The sequence below is a fragment of the Podarcis pityusensis genome (assembly GCF_964106645.2).
Source record: "Podarcis pityusensis genome assembly, chromosome: 8".
In the NCBI taxonomy this organism is placed as follows: domain Eukaryota; kingdom Metazoa; phylum Chordata; class Lepidosauria; order Squamata; family Lacertidae; genus Podarcis; species Podarcis pityusensis.
The window spans coordinates 51,715,330-51,733,371 of record NC_138033.1 but is presented as its reverse complement, the minus strand read 5'-3'; the positions used below and the strand labels follow the sequence as shown (position 1 = coordinate 51,733,371).

The 18,042-nt window shown below is 43.7% G+C and overlaps 1 long non-coding RNA gene across 1 annotated transcript in view; it reads left to right on the top strand.

The window, feature by feature from the left end:
- LOC308482329 overlaps positions 1-17,637 on the top strand; it is a 28,309-nt gene extending 10,672 nt beyond the window's left edge. The window contains exons 2-3 of the long non-coding RNA XR_013989222.1: positions 12,047-12,245; positions 16,882-17,637. This is a non-coding gene — a long non-coding RNA (uncharacterized lncRNA). The remainder of the gene's footprint in view (positions 1-12,046; positions 12,246-16,881) is intronic.
- The last annotated feature ends 405 nt before the right edge of the window (positions 17,638-18,042 follow it).

Sequence of the window (18,042 nt, the reverse complement as noted above, 5' to 3'; positions counted from 1 at the left end):
TCAGTGACCTCAGCGGGGCTTTGTTCTGAGTAGACCTGCATAGGATTGCGCTGTTGGAGGAAGAGTGTATAGAACGGCAGCGCAATGCTATTCAGAAGGAAATGTGCCTGTTTGATTCAAACGGGCTTGCGCCCACGTAAGTGCGCATAGGATTGCAGCCTCACTTTTCATTCATTAGGCTTTCCCTCTCAGGGCGCAGACTTCCTTTCTTCAGTGTGCTCTGTTTCAGAACAAGTCATCCGTGGATTCCCTTCTGATTAGGCATGCACTGGGTCGCATTTTGCAATATGCTTCTGTGTATATAGGATCGCAGCAGCCTTATTTATTGGCTTAACAATCATAAAACAAATCCTATCAAGGCTGTATTCTCCATGGTGTTTGATAATCTATTTATACATTTTACAGTTCCTATTATGTTTCCTTCTTCACTCTCGGTTCTTCCTAGACTTTCCCCCGCATCTTAGAATAAGGCCCCCCCCCATTTTTTTCCTATTCTGCCCTCGAACCCATAGAATTCCTTCACACAAACAAACACGTGTTCACCTCCTTCCACCAATCAATAGAGGACAAGGGGTTTCAACTGATGCTCTGCATTCACCCCCTCGTCCTTATCACCACACACCCTAAATCTATGATGTGAATATATTTGGAGCAATCTGTTGTGTGTCTGTGTCTGTGTGGGGTTTTGTGAAGCGTGCGGGGGGGATCCTAAACCAATTTACTTTATTTTATATGTGCGTGGGGTATCAGCGAACACCTTTAAGATTGGAGGGATATTCATTAGTGTGAAACACACGTATTTTGTATGAAATGGGTTGTGGATTGGGCTGGTAGTTTAGCTTAAGCATAAATAAATGAAGAGACATTAAGAGACAAAGGATTATCTTTATCTATCTATCTCTGTATCTATCATCTGTCAAACTAACTATCGTCTATCATCTATCTATTCTGCACACCCCGAAAAAAGCAGCCCGTGTGCGTGAGTACACGTGAATGATTCATTACATCCGTGTGTATGTAGATTTAACTCTGAAATCCTCCAAAGTAAGCATACGTACATAGAAAAGATATTTGCGTGAGGTCAACGGGCGCGTGCCTTGAGATTTCAGCTTAACGCAGCGGTGGGCAGTAGGTCTTCTCGCTAGGGCCCTGTAAGAGGGGGATAGGAAGGGAAATCAGAAATCTGCTCCGCTTTACCTCATGCGAAAGGGACAGAAACACGTCTCAGAAGTGTGGCCTGCAACTTAGAAGCAAACCTTTACGTCCCAACCCTCCTTTGATTGTCTAAGAGGAAACCGTCGACTTCTTTCTTGTGTGTTGAAAATGATTTCAACAAGGGTTTATATTTTTTATTTTACCTTCCGCGGTGTGCGCGTCTGAAGGCTTGGTCTAGGCGAGTTTAAAGAAGGATACGCCGGCTAAATGGACATCCATTCAGGCAAAATAAGGACCGGCATTTATTTATTTATTTTAAAGTAAAGTTTGCAAATAAACGGCACCTTCTCGTTCCAGAGTTATTTTGGAGGGATCGGATGGTTTGTTTTCTGCCTAGTGTCAGGTCATATCGGCCTCTTCTAATGAGAGAGTTGAAATGTATTTGCCTCAAGAGGTCGATTTTCAGCTGGTGTTGAAGAGAACAAAGGGAACCATTTCGTGTTCTGTCTGACAGCTAAATAAACTCCATCCTCCTCTCTCACACACCCCAGTCCTTTTCACTTTATAAAGCGTACTCCACCTTCGTTGCTTGGTTTCTGAACCGGGGAGGGAAATCTGATTGCACGCCATGAATCTGACAAAGTGGTCTGATTGCCACTGCTTACAACAAACACCTCGATCCTCGTCTTGCGCGTTTCTTCTCTGCATCTGTAGATTGTAAGGGCATCCGGGTTTCCCCGCCCCCGCATCTCTGTTTGATGGGAAAAAAATATCACTAATATACTTCAAACGCTGGTACGATTATTTAAATAATATAGACCTTCAGGAGAAATACGTAAGGTTAAGGTTTCTAGGGCATACTTTGTCCAGCAGCGGTTCCTTTTTGTCGTTCCTGAAAATGGTAGGATTTAAGTGTAGATTGACAGGGGGGTTATGTAATTCTCCTTTTCCATCAGCACCGTTAGGTATCCAGAGAATAAATTAAGCAATGGCAGCATGGTAAACTGTGTGCGTGCGTGCGTGCGTGCGTGCGTAAAAAAAAATGCGAAATATACAAACTATATTGAGGATAGTAGAAGAAAATGCTTGGAAGAAGCTTGCAAAAGATCCCTGTAGAATATGGCTTGTTTGTAGACGCCCTGCTGTTTCACCAAGTCAATTGTGCCAAATCTGTGAAGGCACCTGCTCTAGAAAACAACCTGCGCCATTTTGGTGAAGAATACAGCACTTTAACATTAGAGTTTTATTTTTATTTATGCTTTGAAAAGTACAACAAAAGGGGGGGGGGTTGGATGAATAAAATAGAGGGGCGGGAAATATTTTTATGTACATATTTTTATGTACTTGCTGTTTAAACCATATTTTGGATCTCTGTTTTGGATCTTTGGAGCTTTGAAACCTACGGGTGTAACCTTCTGCATTATTTTAAAAGTCCCTCGCAATCTTTGAGAATTATTCCCAGAGAAATTCACCCAAATCCAGGTGTTAAATGCATTTAAGGGGGTGGGGTGAGTTAGACGGTGCATACCCAAATATGGAGATTTATTTCCTTGAAGGAACGAAGTAACACCCTGTAATGTATAAAACGACCTGTGTTCGGGTATAATGATGTTCAGATCTTGCTCCTCCTTAGCTGACACCTAACGGTCTATCGAAACATTCTAAAGAAGTCTAAACATTCTATAAATATCTCCCGTGATATTGGTGGGCTGGCTACTAAAAGAAAAAAAGAATCGATTTCCAGATTTTTAAGTAGCAATACCACTTTTCAATGCTCAAAGTAATAATAAATTAATCCTTACAAAGTATCAGTTAATTCGCCAAATCACATATTAAATTGGATTTCATCGGGGCAACTCTTGTGGGTCAGTGTCCGCCGCTGATAACACATTTTTCACTCGGTCATTAAAAAAAAAAAAATCTATTTAATCTATTTAATCGGGTTCGTATTTTTCGTTAAAAGCTCCTCAAAAACGTCCTGAGTGCTGGGGCACTCTTAATTGTTAATAGGTTGCTCGTATTAGAGAGCAGCCATTAAACTGAGATTCTTCTCTCAACAAAAGTTAAGTGGAAACAAATTGGTAACAAATCAGCTGGACTTAACCTTCCACGTAAATATCTCTCGGGCTGAGAGGTCGAATCCCTTTCTTGCTGGTTCTTGGGGGGTGGGGGCAGAAGGGTACGGAAATTGTTTAGATTTCAAACACGACTCCGTTAAGTCTATTTATTTCAATGGGCCTACTCTGAGCAAATCTTACTGGACTGCCGCCCACCCTTCTCGGGAATGAAAGCGAGAGGGCTCGATGGCTTAGCCAACTCTGAGACAAGCAAGTGCAAATTCACGAATCCAAAAATAATAATTATTCGGAGTCCATTAAGACTCGAGATTCCGCCCCCCACTTCCTCGTCCTCCTTTCCTCCCCCGTTTTTCTTGCCACACGCAACTACAGAAAGGGCAAATCTGAAAATATTCGAGCCATGGAAGGTATTAATAAAACGTGTCACTTCGCTCTCCAAGTCTGTGTGTGGTGGTGGAGATTGGGGTGCGTGCGTGCGTGTGTTTAAGAAAACAAAGCTCTTTGCTTATCTTGAGAGAAAGAAAGAAGAACTTTGCACACTCAGCTTTCTTTTAAAAAACGATATAATACTGCGTTGCACAGGGAGATATGTGAACCTTCTTGATGTGAACCAAAACATCAGACAAACTCTTACGGAACGTAGTAGTCCGGCAAAGAAGCGTTGATATATTCATGATGTTGCAGGTTGTGTTCATAACGGAACCGGTTGTGAACCTGCAACACAAAGGATTAATTCCAGGATTGAGGGAAGTACCATGGGCCAAGCCAGAGAGTTTCTAATTCCTGAGCTCACCTTGACCAATTCAACTCCACATCCATATATTGGGTAGAAGAGGGCTACCTGGCCGGCTCGTAATGCGTGCAGGAGACATCCTGAAGTTCTTTTCGTACTCTCAAGGCATATTGAAATGGGAACTGATCATTAGTGTTAAATGAATCTGAGTCTTCAAACCAGCAGAGGTTAAGCTCTTCCCCTAGTTTTGTGTATTCAGAAAGTTTGCGCATCCAGGCTGCAATACAACATTTGCTTGGGAATAAGTCCCATTGAGAATAGCAGGGCTTACTTCCAAGACCAAGGAAAGGGTCAGTGGCAAAGCATCTGCTTTGCATGCAGAAAGTCCCAGATTCAATCCCTGGCATCTCCATGTAGGGATGGAAGAGACCCTTGTCTGAAACCCTGAAGAGTCGCTGCCAGTCAGTGTAGACAATACTGAGCTAGATGGACCAATGGTCTGGCTCATTTTAAGGCAGCTCCCAAGTTCCTAAGCATGTGCAGTATTGCCCTGTGCTTTTCAGCTTCCTCTGGATCTTGGCAGGATGCAGTTACCACAACATGTTTATTGCAGAGACTAACAAACTAGAGATTTTTAATTCTTATCTCAAAGCGTTTCTCCAGTTGCTCTGATCAAAATGATGCTGTTTCCAAGGTGGCAGTTAAAGAGCTTTGAGGCTGCAGCTCATCGATGCTGGTACTGCCCTCCAGGTTGAGCCCAGGTTAATGTGCCCAGAGTGTACAACCAGAAGCTCTCCCTTTTTGCTAACTTTGTTGGACCTTTTGGCACATCTACAGCAATTACTGTTCCATAATTAGTTACTTTTTTATACACACACAAACGCTGCACGCACACATTTACCTTTGATACTAGCTGATAATAGATAGATAGATGATTGATTGATAGATAGATAGATAGATAGATAGATGATAGATAGATAGATGGATAGATGATAGATAGATAGATAGATGGATAGATGATAGATAGATAGATAGATAGATAGATAGATAGATAGATAGATAGATGATAGATAGATAGATGATAGATAGATAGATAGAGATAGGTAGGTAGATAGATATCTGCTTCCTCTTTCTATTATGATATTAGTAACCAGGGAAATACGTTTGTCCTAGGTGAGTATGATTGTTTACAAATCTTGTCTCTTTCTCTTCAACTTTGGTATCTTCTGTTCTTTAGCGAGTCTTCCCCTCATAAATAATGCGGCCAGCTACATTCCTTTCTTCCTTGAACAAGTAACCAACAAAGGCATTTTTGTTCTATAAAAACCTCGACGTGAAAAAACCTGGACCATTAACCTGATGTCCTCCCCAATTCAAATCATTCCACAGGTCTGGGTACAAACCTGTTCCCAGGTTTGGGGAAAGCAAAAGGCCCCCAATTAATTTCGCCTTGAAGTTATTTAAAACATGACAGCCAGGAGCCAAAGCGAAGCCCCTTTGCATCCCATTGTTTTCAATGGGGACTTGAACACCTGCGCCGCTCACTTCCTATTGAAGCCAATGGGGCTTAAAGCTGCGGTCCTATATTCACCTCTTAGGGAGATTCAAGTCCCTTTTAACACACTGATATTTACTTCTGAGGAGACATGGTTAGGATCGCGCTGTAAAACATGCGGAACGTGGTCTAGACCGTGCCCTGCGAGTGTGGGGTGTGTGTGTGCGTGCTTGAATGTGTGTGTGAAGTAACGGGACGAAGAAAACCACACCGTTTAGGAGCAAAATATTGACAGATCTCTCATTTTAGAAACTGCAATTATATTAATGACTGGAGAGTTTCGTTCTTTTCAAGGGGAAAGGGAAGTTACTCTCTCGGTTTTCAGTCAAATGACAGGATTCTTCCATGTTTACCTTTATCCTGAAGTGGGGCGAGGTGGGGGCGAGGTAGAGAGACAAGCAAACCATATTAATAACCCGTGATATGAAACTGCTTCCCATAATCTCCCTCTTTCTCCTTGAATATTTTCTCGTTCTTTTTTTTCTTCCAAAAAGCTGAATTTATAATTTTATAGTTTTGGGTTGTTGTTGTTGTTGTTGTTGTTAGCAACCTCAAAGGCAGGTTCTACCAACCTTCTAGTTTCTCTGAGGAGGGCTTAATTTATGCCAAACCTCTCCAAAGTTGATATCCAGAACGCTCGGGGCAATTCTTCCAGAAACATGGGGTGAAATAATAGCAATCAAGAAAGGGGTCTCTGGCATGATAAAAGTCTGTAGTTTTATCAGGACAAGTTACTTGTTGTTTACTGTTGTAACAATTGCTTTCTCAAAATTTATCTTCTGTACCATGAAAAATAGATAAGTTGGTTTTTTTTAAGAAAGGGATCTCTGAGTCTTGTGCAGAGTGTCTTCATAGAAAAACAGGAAGTTGCCTTTATCTAACTCAGTAGTGTCTACACACTGGCTGGCAGGGGCTCTCTAGAGTCTTTTCCAGCGCTACCTGGAGATGCCAAGGATTGAACCCAGGGACCTTCTGCATGCAAAGCAGATGCGCCGCAACTGAACTTCGGCTTCTTCGCCTCACCAGGTTGACTTTATCCTGTCTCTAAGATGAAGGAGACGGACTTCTCAGAACAAGTGGACACCTCTCTTAGAAATGAGTAGGGTTGCAACTGAACTAAAGGCATTTTTGACAGTGAATCATATACCTCTTAGTCGATTAATCGATAAAGTGAATGGCTAAGGCAATGTTTCCGAAGCATCCTTCTCTTTTTAGGTGATGCACATATCTGGCGTATCTGGCATATTCTCAAAAGAGGCATTGCCTCTTATGAGAGGAAGGTGGGGATGTCTCCATTTAGATAGGGCTTGCCACCATTAGTTCAGTATTTTTATTTTTATTTAAACCAATATTTTTCTTTAAACGAACAAAAAAGTAATGCTCCAGTAATTGAGAACACGTTTTTAGTGGATTCTGCTTGGGACAACATTAGAGAACATACTATCTACTGCTGAAATGTTTAATCGATTAAACTAGCTGATTAATCGATTAAACATTGCAGCTATGGACGTTAAGGACTCATGTTATTTGCTGTTGTCTTAAGAAGAAAGAGAAATTGGGAAATACACGTGGGGGAGACAAGGAGAGAGACCGAGAGAGAACCTAGGTACAGGTATATTATCCAGTTCTGAGAATCCTGAATGAAACAGACAAGAAACGTTTTCCAGCTGAAGCTTATTTTTCTTGCATTCTGGATATTCTTATGCAAAGGGAAATATACCTCTACATGTTAGAGGTGAAATATTATCTGACAGATGGGGGTGCTGAGCCTTCTGAAAACTAATATCTCCGGTCTGCAGAGTCCCTCGCTGGCGAGGAGGAATTTAAACAGCTCCCACCCACAACCTAGTTAAGCCCAAACATGTAAATTCACACAACCCTATTGCACTGACGCGTCGTTAAATCTATGAAACTTCACATTCGGGTGCTACACGCATTCTGCTGACAACACGCAGCAGTGGTTTCATTTACTTCAGAACCATCTTTTGCCACAAAATCAGGGCTTTCCCTTGAATTCGTAGTCACTCCACTATCACCCTTGGTTCTACAGTCACAATCGTCACAAAGGCGGCTTAGAGCTCGCGCTTTCTCCGTAAACACCAAGGGAAGCTAAGAGGCAGACAGGCTGTCAAAAGACAACTTCCAAAGGTGGCAGATCCTGGTTAAACTACTTGCGTGTTCGCTTGGTTTAAGCTCAGCGGGACTGTTCTGGAGAAAAGGGAGAAGGCAAACTGTGAGGACTCTCTGGTTGGGGGCACTTGCACGTTCCGGACAGAGCCTAGCACACGCTGGAACCAAAATAAATATGGATGAGGAGGAGGGCGGCGGCAGTATGTTGCGTTTAGGATTAAGTAGCGCGGGCAAAGAGGCGCGCTGGAGACGACAGACTTGGTGAAAAGCCCATTAAGATCTGCACCGATTAAGCGGTGAACGCTTGCAGATCCATTTCTGAATTTCCCCCCAGAAACAGAATCCGAAATGACAGGAAGGGCAAAACTAGCTTTTAAGAAAAGGGGGGAAATCCACTTCTGTTTCCCATTTCTCCCACCCCACTTCAGTTCCTCCCTCTTCCCTCCTAAAGCAAACGAGAAGAGCTTTGTCAGTGCGTAAAGGAGCCATTCCAAAACCAATTAGAACCCCTTCGTCTCGTTTGTATGTATTGTTAAGGCATCTGGGGAGAGCGCGCGTCAGATCTGCCGCCCAACCATTGAGAACGCTGAAAAGGAGACTCGGACGAGGTTGGAAAACAAATACACGCGGCCAGTTATGAAGCCCAAGCCGGAGAGCCTGGCGGCGGCGGCAGAAATAATAGAAGTTGGGGCGGGTGGGGGAAGTGTCGGAAGGCGGATTTCAGACAGCGGAACCGCGGGATTCCTGTCCTGAAACCCATCCCAGGGAATAATAGGCAAAATGCTAATTTCATTGATGCTTCCGCTGTGAAGAACGCCAGCAGTTACGCATGGAGCCTCTGCTGGCTTATTTACTTACGCGCAGCGCAGTTCTGTATAGAGCTACTCTGGAGTAAGCCCCCATGGATTACTTGATTCCCAAGTAAGTATGTGTAAGGGTCTTGCCTACTTTCTATCTTAAGAAAATAATGATAATATCCTGGCTTTAGTTACAATATCCGGAAGGTTTAAATGTATAATCCACAAGTGTATAATCCCCTTTCGGGAAACGAGTTGAGAACAGAGGAAACGGCCTTCTTTCGAGCTGAATGACGGATCCTCCGTCTAGCACAGAACACTGACTGGCAGCAGAGATTCAAAAGGGTGGGAGGGTTGAATTTCTGAATAGAAAGCGTGTATTTTACCTCTGAGCTGTTTCTCCCACAGCTCTGTGGTAGGAAAACGAGACACAATGGATAGAGAGCGCCCAGTTTCATCGTCTGTAGAATTAGGGAACAGCCACAAACACCGTTGCGCTTCTCAGGGATCGCACAACAACGCACAGATCTCTCCTGCGTGGAGTTGCTTTCTTTCTGGTTGGTTTGCTGTTGTTTGCGGAGTTCAGCATAGCCTCAAAGCCTGCGCTTATTTCCATCATCATAGACAGAAGACCCACACAACACATTTAATGCACCTCCAAAGCTCATTTAAAACACATTGTTCCCCCCCCCCGGGCAAATCATGGGAACTATAGTCTGATAAGGATGATCATTGGGACTATAGCTCTGGGAGGGGGAAAACTATAGTTTCCAGGATTATTTTGGGGAAGTAATGCGCTTTAAATGTTCGTTGGGGTTTATGATAAGGATATTCCAAAGAGATAAATTTAAGCTTACGCGTTTACGGCTCTGTAAGAGAGTATACTCAAGATTACTTAGTGCACGTTAGTTACTAAAAAAGAAGATTATTCCCGTGCTCATAGTGGTTAAACTACATATTTCCCTGTCTTTTATTCAGTGGGCTCCTATGGGTTAAGCGTGGTGTAGTGGTTAGAGTGTCGGACTAGGACCTGGGAGACCAGGGTTCAAATCCCCACTCAGGCATCAAGTTACTGGGTGATTTTGGGCCATTCATTCACTTTCAGTCTAACCTACCTCACAGCATAGGAACCAACTCCTAGGGGCCATGGGGTAAGGGGTCCTCCACAAAGCTGATGGGCATTCCCATTCAAATATTGTGTGTCATGTGATCGATTATGCGGGGCGGGGCTTACCTGGGCCCCCCACAATTTTTTATTCAAGTTGGCACCCCTGCCTCACAGGGTTGTTGGCAGGATAAAATGAGGAGGCGGAGGAGGAGAACTAGCTTCTCTCTCTCTCTCTCTCTCTCTCTCTCTCTCTCTCTCTCTCTTAAGCACTGGCTCATGCTAGGAAACGAGGGAGTAGCAATTATTCCACAGCGATGACCTCGCGGAATGTAGAGACTTCATTCACAGATGCTCCAGAATCGCCCTGGTTGAAGCCTGCGTGGCTTCTCCAGAGCAAGTGGATTCAAAACCGTCCAGCTTCACATTTAACACTCTTTGACTAAACAGCCCAGCAAAGCCCAAGGGGGGAGAGAGAGGTCGCCTATTCAAGAGCTGTCAGCAAGAGATTAAAAGCCTCAGGATGGCGTTGAACCCGAGGCTTGAGTCAAGTGGTGGAAGGAGGGGCGTGCGGGAAGGGGGAGACTCTCAGCAATTCGGGCGGGGGTGGGAGGAGACTTAAGAGAAGGGGAGACAGGCGTGTTTCAGAAAGGGGATCTTTACATCGGCCTGTCAGTATCCCCTGAGCGTAACCCAAAAGCGCAGATCCACATCGCACACATCGCACATTTAAAGCGCATCCAATGCACCTCGAAACAACATTACTTCGCCCCAGGGAATTATGGGAAGCATAGTTTGTTAAGGGGGCTGGAAATTGTAGCTCTGTGAGGGGGCAACTAAAGTTCAGGTGCTTTAAAGGTGCGCTGGATGTGCTTTAAGGTACGGTGTGGAGACCTTCCTGTTCAGACAGGTCTTTGAAAACAAAGGCGCAGACGATGCTTGATCCGTGGGCTGCTGTCAGGGCAAACAGCTTTTAAACTTCCGGCTCTAAATGTGTCCTGGTGTATTTTAATTATTGTTTTTAATTATTTTGCTTTGATTAGTTTGCTTTGTACAGTATACTGTTGCTTTTGAATGTTGTAAGCCGCCTTGAATCCCAGCTTGGGAGAAAGGCAAGCTATAATACATAAAAATAAATAAATAAGGTTTCTTGATACACACTCCATGGTCACAGCGACACACATTACATATATCCTGTATATGCAGATTCATATGTGTCTATACCATCATAGCTCCACCCACCCACAATAAAACGACACAGAAAGAGAGTTATGTATACATACTGTATTAAATACACATAATCTAGTTGTGGAACTGTTCTCATGCGCACACACATACCAGGAGGACAGACAAAAGACAATGCTTCTGTACACAGTGCACAGTTAGTTTATGGAACTCCCTGCCTCAAGATGTGGCGATGTCCCATTTTCCCGTCGTCTTGAAAGCGGGATTAGACAGTGCAATGCCGAGGTAGGTGGGCCTCTGAGCTGAAACAGCCGGTTATGTTCTTGCACTTCACACGTCCTATTCTAGATGCATACTACTCTTGTTTTTCCAGCCATCCAGTGATTAATAGATGACCAGAGGCCTTCTTGCCCTCTCTCCTAAAACATAAAGCTGGAAGGGTGGTGATGGCTGCCCAGTGGGACGCTTCTCTGCTCATGCTCAGAGGACGTCTCGTCTCCATCATGTGAGCAAAACCCGGACATTAAAAGAGATTCCGGGGAGAAGCTCTTTGGGCCAAATGTAGTCTTGCTCAGATCCATTGACTTAGGACTCTCACCTGTCCTCCCCGCCCCCACTCCATCCTAAATATATGCACTAAATATTTCACACTTTACATGTGAATTCTTGGGGAGCCCAGATCTTTTAGGGAAAGGGGAAAACTCTGCTAAAAGCCACTACGAGATCTAGAATTGTAGTGCAAACGTTGAGTGGCGATCCACAGTTAGGTTCCCTTCCTCTTTATAATCCCAACCCTCCTTCCTTCCCAGTTTGCCAATTTATATGCTGTTCGATTCCCAACTTCCTCTATCCATCCATCGCTCCCTCCATCTATCTCTGTACTCCGCGCAATCACGAAGCCAAGCGGCGAAATGGTCTCTTTCTCTCTCTCTTCACTTGACTAGCTTGGTAGGTGGCCCTGTATATTTGGGTTAATGTCGTGTTTATGTTAATGAAAAAGGGGGGGATAAGATTACAAACAGACCACGGCATGCCCTGATTTCTGTCGCTGCTGGGTTCGTCTAAACTGTATATTTCCAGACTAATCAGTTTCGGAGAGCGAAAATGACTGTTGCCTCGAAGACCTCTCTCGCCGCCGCCCCGCACCCCCCCCCCACCAAAACCGACATTTTCAATTAAAAAAACAACCAAGGGAATATTGATTGTGTTTCCTCTGGAGATAGTGTATATCTAATCTGTTGCTATAAAGAGGAAGAGACGCACAGGGATTTTTGGACTGTTTGATTTGTTGCTTTTTTCCTTTTTCAGAAGAGAGTGAAGGCAGAAGCGGCTTGAGGATCGCAGAAAGGATGTCTGGATGAGACCATTGAGCTGAATCACACACCGTTTTGCCCTTTACCCTACAATCCGATATACACTTTTGTAGGAGTAGGTCCGGATTGTGCTATTAAAGACACACCCATGTCACTTGAGAAATTAAGCACTTGTCTGTCTCCCATGAAAAAAAGTGAGACCTCGATGTGTTTAACTTCGTCTATAGTTGGAAATGGCTCCTGATAATTCTGTTAGACATTATTATTATTATTATTATTATTATTATTATGTCCATTAAACCCAATGGGTCTACTCTGAGTAGGACCAGCATCTGCTATCACTTATTATGATAATTACTATTATTATTACTATTTCATCTCCAAGACTCCTCTCTATTCAAATTTTATATTGATCAGTTTCCTGCCCGCCCCCATCCTTTCCACGCTGGACCTTCAAATAAGTCGAAGCTGTCGATCATTTCAAGGCTTTCTTTTGTCACTTAAAGAAAGTAGTGGCAACGTTTCCCTGAGGGGCGGGCGGGCTGTGGAGGACATTTATTGAAACTTCAGGATCCGGGGAAAGTCTTGGGGCACAAGCAACGAGGGTTTCCCCTGCCTCCCCCCACGCTAAGATGTGACTGGTTTTGGTGTGATCACTGGCGAGAACGCAAACATCTGAAACAACCCCGCGCCCCTATAGGGTACCGCTTCCAAATACAGTTGTATCCGTTTTCCCTAAGCCTCCTTAGATGTGCATCTTTAGGTACCAAAAATAGCACTGCGTTCTGTATTGCACAGCTTGGATTCTTGAACGAGTGAGAGGTGTACCAGTGTCTTTTGAGTGATTAAGGGGGGAAATGGGCAGGACCTCCCCCCGCACATTGTAAATCCCCATTTACAAAGCCAAGACAACCACAAACGTTATTAAGGCAATTAAAAGATTTATGGCTGTGAATAAGAAAACATATGTAAAATCCAATGCTTTGGGTTGTATCCAACTAAATTCTGCGCAGAGTAGACCCACAGAAAATAATGGGCAAGCCTAACTTAGGTCCACTCATTTCAATGGCTCTGCTCTGAATAGAAATTTGTTGACTACAACAGAGCGTTCTAAGGCAACATAGAAATATAATATTGGTTGATTCGTTTTGAGTGGGTTTTTATACACTTCAAAAAAGTATTTCAAAGAGAAAGTCCCTTTTAGGACAGAGAGGGGAGGGTATGATTATTTTAAATAAATGATCAGTACTGGCATAGAAACAAAGCAATTAGTATTTACCAGAAAGCCATCTATACAACCCTGTTCCTTTTTTCTTGTTAAAAAAAATATTGACTTTAAAATATATTCCCCTGGAAAAGTCTTACCCATTTCATTTCAAAGTAATTTCTATAAACAGCAAACGAATTGTTATTGCTTAACAATATATTCATTTTCAATCCATTATGATGTATAAACAATCATTTGGTACGAGTCACAGATCAGGCATGGGAAGAAACTCAGTAATAAGCGCGCGGGGGGGGGGGGAGCCACATACATGATCTCAGTCTTCCGTACAACCATCCTGTAAAATAGGTCAGTATTATTATGTCCATGTTGAAGAGGGAGCGCTGAGAGTGTGGCTGAGGCTGCAATCCTATGCTCTCTTTTCTAAGAATAATCTCCACTGAATTCAAGCAAACAAGTATTAGGACTGGGTTATTAGTGAGGTCTGAGGTGAGGGTAGATTTGCCCAAGAAGCAGAAAGACGCCCGAATTCCTTCCCAAAGAAGACACGGAGCTCCTATTTGGTGTATTCAATGGGGCTCACTTTCTAGAACACCTGCAATCCTATACCTATTTACCTGAGAGTAGATTTTACTTCTGAGCAGATATGTACAGGATTGCAACTATTCACTGTATTTAGGGTTACAGCGTTACAGAGTAATCCTGCCAATGCCTAAACAGAAGTAAGTCCCATTCAGTTAAATAGGATTTGCTCCCCGGTAAGTGGGTAAAAGGGTTACTGTTTTTCACAGTAAATTGGATTTCAACAAAACCGGTGGGCTTCTGTATCTTTTTTTTTTAAAAAAAAAACTATTTTAAATAAAAACATTTTATAACCTAGGCGCAGGGTACTGCGATTCTCTCATACCCTTCCGCATTCCAGATGCAGGGATATCAATTTAAATAAATAAGCAATTCTAATCCTGGAGAAGAATGAAAAGTATTTTGCTTCGCTTTAGCATAAGTGAAACGTATTGGTGGAGAGAGATATGGATCATAAAAAAAGGATAAGCGGACTTCAAGCTTGCAGGTTCTACTTCGTGTCGGAGCCAGTATTAGTTTACTCGGAGTAGACCCCTTGAGATTAATAGACTAATTTAGGTCCATTCATTGGATTTGGAATTAAGTGCCAAATAGTGGTTTAGAAAGAAGGCATACAGTTAGAACGAAAGAACCGGCACACTTCTGAGTCAGCGAAGAGACTTGTGGGATCTTAAAGATTCTACATTTTATTATGGCTTAGGTAGACTGAAGTCAGTTTCAATAGAGGAAAGACCACCTCTGAATTTGTGTCCAGAACCAGACTCAAGCCCACAGACCTACCCCCCCCAATCCATTTCTCGTTCCCCCTCTCCAGCTTTCTTCGTTTCAGCAGATACATTTGGGGGTGGGAGCGGGGAGTTGCTGTGGTTAAACAACTGGGAGTCCAAAATCCTTGGTGAACTCCTGCAAATAGCACAGATACCTACAAGTAGTTCCCTCTGTACCTTCTTCTGCTCCTGCCCTTGTTCCTATTGAAGAAGAGTAACGCAATATCCTCCTGCGGGGATTGCGCAGGTTGGGCTGCGCTCTTCAATGGAAATTGCGCAGGAGAACGACCCGCTGGATTGTGCCTTCAACGCTCTTCCTCGAAGCAGTCTTTTACATTCCCCGATTGCAGAACCGGGATGGTATTTCTCCTTAGAGAGGGGCGGCTTTGGAAGTCCCATTGCAGTGAATCGGAAAGTGCTGCGCCAAAACGCAGCTCCATAGCAGAAGCTACCGCCGGGATCGTGCCCATACTAGAGTCTCCCAGATCGCTTTGCATTTGCATCCCTTAATTCTCGATAACAGGAGTTTTATTTACACCGGTTTTTGGGTGCTTCCAAGGTGTCCCTAGTGCCCAGTGAAATTACCGTATTTTAATTTCTAGAAAGGGGTGGCGAGACGTTGAATCAACATTCGGGATTTTGAGGCAAACCAGTCAAGTTCTCGCTTTGTCCCATCTAGTATCATCATCATCATCATCATCATCTTGCCTGCCCTGCACCATGAGGTTACAACGATGTAAAATACAGAATTGAAATCAGTTAAAACAAATTACAGTCGAGAGATTAGGATGGGATGTTTCAGATGTTTCCCTAAAGTAAAACAAACAAACAAACAAATTAGCTAGTGTAGCTAGTGAAAAGAAAAACCCTGGCACTCCTCAATTATGTGCCCCCTGGTTAATTTAGAGCTCTCTATGGGGTGGTGTGTGTGTAGCATCCATGGTACAGAACATCTGGTAAGAAATATGTTCAGGAAAGATAGATGCAATTCACACACACACACACACACACACACACACACACACACCCCCCAATAAAATTCATTACACGACATCCCAATCTCTGAACAGTAAAAGATTCCAGAGGTGCCAAGGCTGTTGCCTAGAGGTTTGGTTTCCTGGGAATGAAGGTAGGAGGAGACTGTGGTGTCTTTAGGGTGTATGGTTTTATTTGCACAGGATGGAGGGACTCACAGCATTAACACCCCCATAGATCTTTCTTCTCCACTAGTCGCATCTTTGGATCCAGCACAGAGCAAATATATGCCTCTCTGAGGTGCAAATGATGAGTGTGTTTCAGGGGTGGGGCATGGGCATAGCCAGGATTGATGTTGGGGGGGCAGGATCAATGTTAGCGAGGGCAGAACTGAGCTATCTGCAATGCAATTGGTCAGTTAGTTAAATATATATATTTATTTATTTATTTACTTGTTTTAGGGGGGCAGCTGCCCCCTGCCCCTCCTTGGCTATGCCCATGGGGTGGGGGCTTCTTTCTACCTTTAAGAAATGGCATGCTCTTCTTACAAAAGAGGATTATACAGAATGGAGGAGGAGAGGTCTTCTAATGCCTAGTCAGCCATACTAATCAAAGGTGTCCCATTTACTTGAAGGTGCAGAAAGAGGAGGTGGAGCAGTGGGAAAGACCCACTGACAACATGACCTGCAACTAATGGCAAAAGCAGAATTAGTTGGCTCTGCCTGTCATTGTCTCTAGCTCCACTTTCTGCTCGTCTCCCTGTCTTCTGCCATTGCAGTCCTAAGGGGCACCAGCCACCATTAATGCCACACACACATGTCTTCACCCCTAAAAACTCGAAGGATGCTCTGGTCTCCAGAGATGAAAGCGACATGGCACGACCCATCAGCTGACAACCGTGGCCCACACAGCCTTGCTGAGGCTGATTCATCTCACCATTTGTCTGTCAGCACTTGGCTAATCCTTAAATAGCCTTCAGCAGGTGCTTCATGCTTCCGCCACCTCCTCCTGCCTCCCTCCTCTCCCCCACTTCTTTGCTCCCCTCTGCTTTTATCTGCTCTTTTAGATGGTGGTGACATTTTCTCCAGTTTGTTCAATTCCTGCCTGTTTTCCCTGGGGTGGTGGGTGAGGGTGGAGGGGCAGCCAAGATATTGTTTAATCCAGATTGAGCTGAGTTCATAAAACCAGAGCCAGAAGGGACCTTCCAAGGTCATCTAATACAACCCGCTGCTTTAGTTTAGTCTTACATGGTCTACATTTCTTGGTTTTGTCTCACTACAGAAGAGAGGCTGCTTCTGGAAATCTCAACGGGCATGTATTTCCACCTGCCTTCCCCACCCCATTGCCTGAGATCCTTATCAGGAGGAGAGTTGTATTTGGGGCAATGATTGCTACAGGGGAAAGACTGCTGGAACCATCAAGGGCAGGCTGTAGAATGGCAGAAGAGGTGGGATGGTTTGCAGGCAACACACTGCTTATCTTTGGAGCAAAAGTGATTCATGCATAGGAAAGGAACCCCTTCCAATCTACTCAGATTGGATATTGAACTGTGAGGTTATGTGGGGCTTGAAGGACAGCCAATCTTTACCTCCCCAGGTGAGGGATGGGGAAAGGATTGAGAAAGGAGACCCAGATGAGAACTGGGCTCCCATACAGCAAGTTAATTTGGTGGGCATATGTGGAATGTCCTTTGGGACTAGTGACCCCACCAATTTTGGATGCTACCACTTTATTTCCTTTGTGGATATTATTCTCGCAATTACGGTAGAATCATAGAATTGTAGAACTGGAAGGGACCAAAGGAGTCATCTAGTCCAACCCCTTGCAATGCAGGAATCATTTAAACCCATGTCCCTGAAATCAGGAGTCTCATGCTCTGTTTAGCTTTATGTTAGCTTATTTATATTGCTTTTGTATAGATTTATATTCTATATTTATTTGCATTATGATTATTTCTAATTGTTCTTACTTTTTTAAACTTGTTATATTTATTTGTTGTTGTTTATCTGGTATGTTGTGAGCCACTTTGAGCACTATTGTAGCAGCATACAAATAAATAAATAAATGAATAATGATGAATATGACTTTTTAAAAGCAAAATGTGAATAATCGCAGCCCCAGGATGTGTGCTTAGCCTACAAAAGTAAGGGTTAATGCTCAAGGTGCCTGAACAGTTACAACTAATCTGTGTTAGGCAAGCTTGAGTTTGCACTCTTGCTTAGCAACATAAGGAAGGAATGTCTTTGGTGGATCAGGCTGAGGTTGGGATAGGTCAGTATCCTTCAGTGGATTCCCAGAAACCAGCAAGGCCACAGGAAGATCAGTGATAGCCCTTCTCTCCACACCTGAATTTGTCTGTCTAGGGCTCATGCTAGTGGCGGGCAGGGATGGAAGCAAAAGTGGGAGGAGCAACAAATGAAAATTTTATCTTTGTGCAACAGG